The sequence below is a fragment of the Pelobates fuscus genome, chromosome 6 (assembly GCF_036172605.1).
Source record: "Pelobates fuscus isolate aPelFus1 chromosome 6, aPelFus1.pri, whole genome shotgun sequence".
Classification (NCBI taxonomy): Eukaryota; Metazoa; Chordata; class Amphibia; order Anura; family Pelobatidae; genus Pelobates; species Pelobates fuscus.
In genome coordinates, this window is record NC_086322.1 from 86,771,276 (window position 1) to 86,777,275 (window position 6,000).

Sequence of the window (6,000 nt, forward strand, 5' to 3'; positions counted from 1 at the left end):
TAAAAGATTGACAATTTGATATCGTTGCTTTTTGTGTACTTGCTTTAAGAGTTGATTTTCAAAAACAGCCTGTTTTCATTTAGCAGTTTCCCACAAGTATTCAGATAATTTAGGAAAGCCTTTTATACACCTTTCCAAACAAATTATTCTCCAGTTTGTTTGTTTTTGTTTTATATTTCTTTTTATGATATATTTATGTCTATGGCCCTTTGCCAGTTTCATTGGTAAGACAGTTTTTTTGAAGTTAAAATGTCCCAGCAGTTAGCTTAGTAAACACCGTAGGTTTAAGGTTTTAAAAGTGAAATACTGACTCCTTAAATTTGTTGAACAATGTATTTAATAATCAAATTCATTACTATCTGAGCTATTTGTGGGGTTAGTGACTGCCCATGGGAATTGTTCTTGAAACTAGCTTTAAAAATAAGATTATGGGGCGTGGCTTGAGCGCCGACGGAGATGGCCGCCTAACTGAGGAGCTCCGTCCCGCTATGCCATAACAAGAGCACTATACACAGCATAAACTACCCGATGGGACGCACCAAAAGGTCGGACTCTCACCCGACGAAGAGGGGCTCCCAATCCTCACCCCAGTCGGGCACGCTAGACGGCTACCTCCGCACGCCAAGCAGGCAACAACGAGCCACACCAGGCCCCAAGATGGCCGACGAACAGGCCGCGGCGCCGCATACACAAATGCCCGATACACAGGGACTCTCACTGGCAGATATCAGAGCTGACATCAGGGCCCTCACTGCCGCAATGGTCACAAAATCCGACCTACAAGCCCTATCCGACAACCTGAATGAAGCAATCAGGTCAGAAGTTGCCACACTACAACGTGATCTCACTGCCCAAGATGGCCGCCTACAAACCCTGGAAGGCACCCACCACACCACGGTGGGAAGACTCGACGCAACATGCACAGCAGTGACCAGACAGGGTAACATGTTACTCCAATTGAGGAGGCAAACAGAAGACCTGGACAATAGGGGCCGCAGGTCCAACATACGGATCCGCAATGTCCCAGAAGCCCCAGGTGAGGAAGACGTAGCAGCAGTACTGTCAGAACTATTCAGCATAATTTTAGGCCCAGAAGCCCCACAGCGCTTCGACTTCGACAGAGCCCATAGGGCCCTAAGACCCCGCGCGGCGGAAAACCCGCCTAGAGACATTATATGCTGCCTGCATGAATACAGGATGAAGGAAAGCATTATGACTAAAGCTAGAACCAGGCAAACTTGGCGGTTCCGCGGGGCAGAAGTCGCCCTATTCCAAGATTTATCACCCCTCACTCTGGAGGCCCGCAGAGCCCTGAGGCCAGTGACACAGCTACTACGAAGCCGCAATATAACCTACAAATGGGGTTTCCCCTTCTCCCTAAATGTCAGACATGAGAACGCATGGAAATCCCTCCACTGGCCGGACGAAGTACCCGCATTCTTACAAGCGCTGGGACTACCCCACACCGAAGTAGAAGACTGGGTCCTGAGCCCCCTGGGCCGCAGACCCAACATACAGGCACCGAGAGCACAGAGGCGCCGCAGAGAAGACTCGCCACACGGACGACAGGCCCGAAGACACCAAAACCCTGCACCGCCGGAGGATAACTAGGCCCTAGGACACGACTCAGTCCGCCGGCTTATACCCACAGAGCCATGGACCCTCCCGTTGACTGATACCGACGACGATCCGCCTCGATGACCCCAAAGATAAGTACATGATGCACCCGGACTTAGACTGATATTTCTGTACTGATATTTCCCCACTGACTTTCACTCATGCCCTGGGACTCACCCTGCCACGTAGGCCTATGCTCCCGAGAAGCCCGATGGCCCCCCCCCCCCCCCCCCCCACCCTTTCTGCTCACGGACAGAGGCCCTACCACCGCCACCTGGAACGTTGGCCGACAACTATAACCGGGGATACCACTGATGTTTGGGAGGGGTGTGGGACGGGGACGATGCTGCAGCCCTAATGACATGAGAGGGTGCACCGTAGAACCCCCCGCGGGCCTGAACTCATACATTGCATAACTGAGGCTACTGACTGTAACACTCTGAACGCTGGTTGATGGGGGGGGATATGCTGGTACTGTACTACTGCCGGGGCTGGCGCTGGTGGGTGGTGGGGGGGGGGGGGTTGGGATGGGTGGGGGGGGGGGGTCGGCGGCTGGGGATGCCGACAGGGCTCCCTGGGAGGGACCGCCGTCCCGCGGGTGGACTGGTGGGGGGGGATGGGTTGGGGGGGAGATACGTTGTGTGGGTCAATGTGATACTGTTAGAAATGTAAATGCAATGGGAACCATTTAGCCAGCAGAGTTGTAAGATATGATTGGAATCGTAGATACTGTGGTTACTTAACGTTGCTTGCAGATCCGCTTGCTCACCGAGAGGTCAGACCTCGCGGGACTCTCTCTCCCCCCCCCCCCTGCCCCCCCCCCCTCTTCCCCCCCCCCTCCTCCCCCCCCCCTCCTCCTCCCCCTCCCCCCTCCTCCTCCCCCTCCTCCTCCCTCCTCCCCCCCCCTCCTCCCTCCCTCCTCCTCCTGGCCTCCCCCCCCCCTCCTCCCCCCTTCCTCCCCCCTCCCTCCCTCCTCCTCCTCCTCCTCCCCCCCCCCCCCCTCTCCCTCCTTCGCCGGCAGAACCGGTGCAAACTGTGCGTGCGCCGCCCCCCCACCAGCTGTAGACAACCCCCGAGACCCAACGATCTTAATGACAGACGGGAGACGGGAGGGGACATGGCAAGATAACACGGAACGGGCTGATACTCCAGCCGTCGGACGCCTGCGAACAGGGGCGCCCCCCCTCAATTAAACCTAAGTTAACTACATCCCTATTCGGGCCACATACCTAACACACACGTAAGACACAGCACTGTGCACCCACAACGCTACAACTACCGCGGGACCGTAGACTCCCGAGACAAAGACCGATTCACCTCACGTTACACCACCAGACATAACGGTGGACGACCACTCCAACAGGCACGAGCCACCTCCAACCTGATACCCGTGTAGACTACCCACTGGGAGACCCCTGCCGAAGCCTTGCTGGGCAAGATACCCGGCGGTACGGCATTGTCTATCTCCCCAGATACACGGAGACACCCCGCATTGGGGTAACATCATACCCCCTACCGAACCTGACCTCCCCCCCCCCCTCCCCCACACGCCCTACTGCCGACACAACAGAACACCTGGTAACGTCTGCTCCACATACACCCGCACCCACACATTGCTTCGAACACGACACATCACACACAACCAAACACTTATCAGCAACACTAATCTCACCTACATACCCCCCCCCTCCCCTCACCGCCTGCCTGCACCCCTCTGACCCCCCCCCCCTTATTCTCCACCCCAGGAGCTTCCTCTCCCCCCCGGGTGTGCCCGGGTGCGCCGACCAGAGAAGTGTACACCACCCCTGCGGAACCGGCGAGGTACACCTGGAACTCCACACCTAGAAACACATAAATGGCTTATACGCCGTCCCCCCTGGTGATCCGCTCGCAAAACTGTAGGGGCCTCAATGCTCCAGAACGAAGGTCCCACCTTCTACGTAGCCTCAGGCAACAGCATGTGTCAGTCGCACTGCTGCAGGAAACGCATCTCAAACCCGAAATGAACAAGCTGTTAAAAGATACCCACTATGTACACAATTACTTCAGCAACCATCCGACCGCACGCAAAGCCGGAACGGCAATCCTCCTAGCGGCCCACCTCCAATTTACTCCCATGGATACGCTGTCAGACGCAGGAGGCAGATACCTCTTCATTAAAGGGGAGATAGCGCGCAAAACGTATACGTTCGCCACCGCCTATGCACCGAACTCCGGGCAAGCCAGTTTCCTCAGACGAACCCTGACCAGACTGTCGCGTTTCACTGAAGGCACCCTAATATTCGGGGGTGACCTCAATATACCATTAGACCCTCGGATAGATACCTCCACAGGTAGCAGCAGCGTCCCAGACTCGGCGATTAGGACGATACGAAAAGCGCTCAGAGACTTGCGCCTGATCGACGCTTGGAGAGCCCTGAAACCCGATACCAGGGACTACACCTATTATTCCACATTACATCGACGTTATACTCGAATCGACTACCTATTCTTACAACAAGAAGGGCTGACCCATCTACGGAAGGCTGACATCCTCACCACACCGTGGTCAGACCACAGTGCGGTACAGATAGATATCACATCACCCCTATTCAGACCAAGCAGGACCTCCTGGCGAATGAACGACTCCCTGCTCCTGGACGCTACCTCGAAAGCTCAGATCGCGGAACACCTCAATCAGTACTTCGCCGAAAACAACACTGAGGGAATGTCCGCCATGACGCTCTGGGAAGCCCACAAGAGTGTCATGAGGGGACACCTCATTCAGATGGCATCCCGACGGAAGACAGAAGCCTCTGCGCAACTCAGGGACCTCACGCAGAGGATCTCTGATTTAGAACTAGCGCACAAACGAGATCAACAGATACAGACCTATAGGGACCTAATAACCGCTCGAAAACAATTAACGGATCTCCTCACCTCCAGATACGCCAGGACTGTGAGACGCTCAAGGGCGTTTTTCTACCTCCATGCCAACAAGGGAGGCAAGCTGCTCGCCCGAATGCTCAGGGGTACGCAAGGGAAAGCGCAAGTACACACCCTACGAACAGCAATGGGAACATCGACACAATTCCCGGAAGAAATAGCTGATACTTTCAAGCGATTCTACACAGGTCTATATAACGTCCGCGAAGGAGACACCGAACCGGATATAGCCGCAAGACGGACCGATATCAGGAACTACCTCGACAACCTGCCTCGAGACACACACCATTAGAAGCTGAAGATCTGGACGCACCCATCACGGAGGAGGAGGTACGCCGAGCCCTGAAGACGACCAAATCCGGGAAAGCTCCAGGCCCTGATGGCTACCCAGTGGAATACCTCAAACAGTATGGACACATCCTAATACCGCACCTCACTGAGGCTGTCAACGGGATAAAAGACGGACACACCTTTCACAGAGAGGCCCTGGCGGCAACCATAACAGTGATCCCCAAACCGGGCAAGGATACTGAGCAGGTGGGAAACTACCGCCCGATTTCTCTCCTTAACACGGACATTAAATTATTCTCCAAGATCTTAGCGATGAGGATCCATCCTCACATGCCCAGATTAGTACACCCCGACCAAACAGGATTCATTCCGGGACGGGAGGCTCGGGACAGTACATTACGACTGTTTACCATCCAGCACCTAGCCAAGCACTCGTCAACCAAACTGTTACTGCTTTCTACGGATGCCGAGAAAGCATTCGATAGTCGACTGGGACTTCATGACAGAAACCCTACGAAGGACGGGAATGGGCGCGGGCATGCTCACATGGATCTCGGCTCTCTACAGTCAACCTACAGCTCGAATCAGGGTTAACGGGGCACTCTCCGAAAGCTTCAACATTAGAAACGGCACGAGACAGGGCTGTCCACTGTCACCCCTGATATTCGCACTCACCCTGGAACCACTGCTGGAGTACATAAGGAGAAACGAGCAGATCATGGGCTTCCGGCACAAAACAAGCGAACATAAAGTAGCCGCATATGCGGATGATATGCTCTTCTTCCTGGATAGTCCAGTAGACTCACTCCCCAAGCTCATGACCGAGTTCGACAGGTACGGCAGACTATCTGGACTCAAACTAAACCTCCCCAAATGCGACATCCTGAACGTCACGACCCCGAAAGCAGATTGCGACAATATAATCAGCAGGTTTCCTTTCCACTGGTGTAAGGACAAAATGAGATACCTCGGACTGTGGATACCAGACGCGACTAAAGAGGTCTATACCCATAACCACGCCCCGCTCCTGGCTACCATCCTAGCGGACCTTAAACGATGGAACTATCCCCACATATCCTGGTTGGGGAGGATCGCAGTCATAAAAATGAACGTCCTCCCACGGATACTGTACGTCCTTCAGACGACCCCGCAGACAGTCCCGCAAAC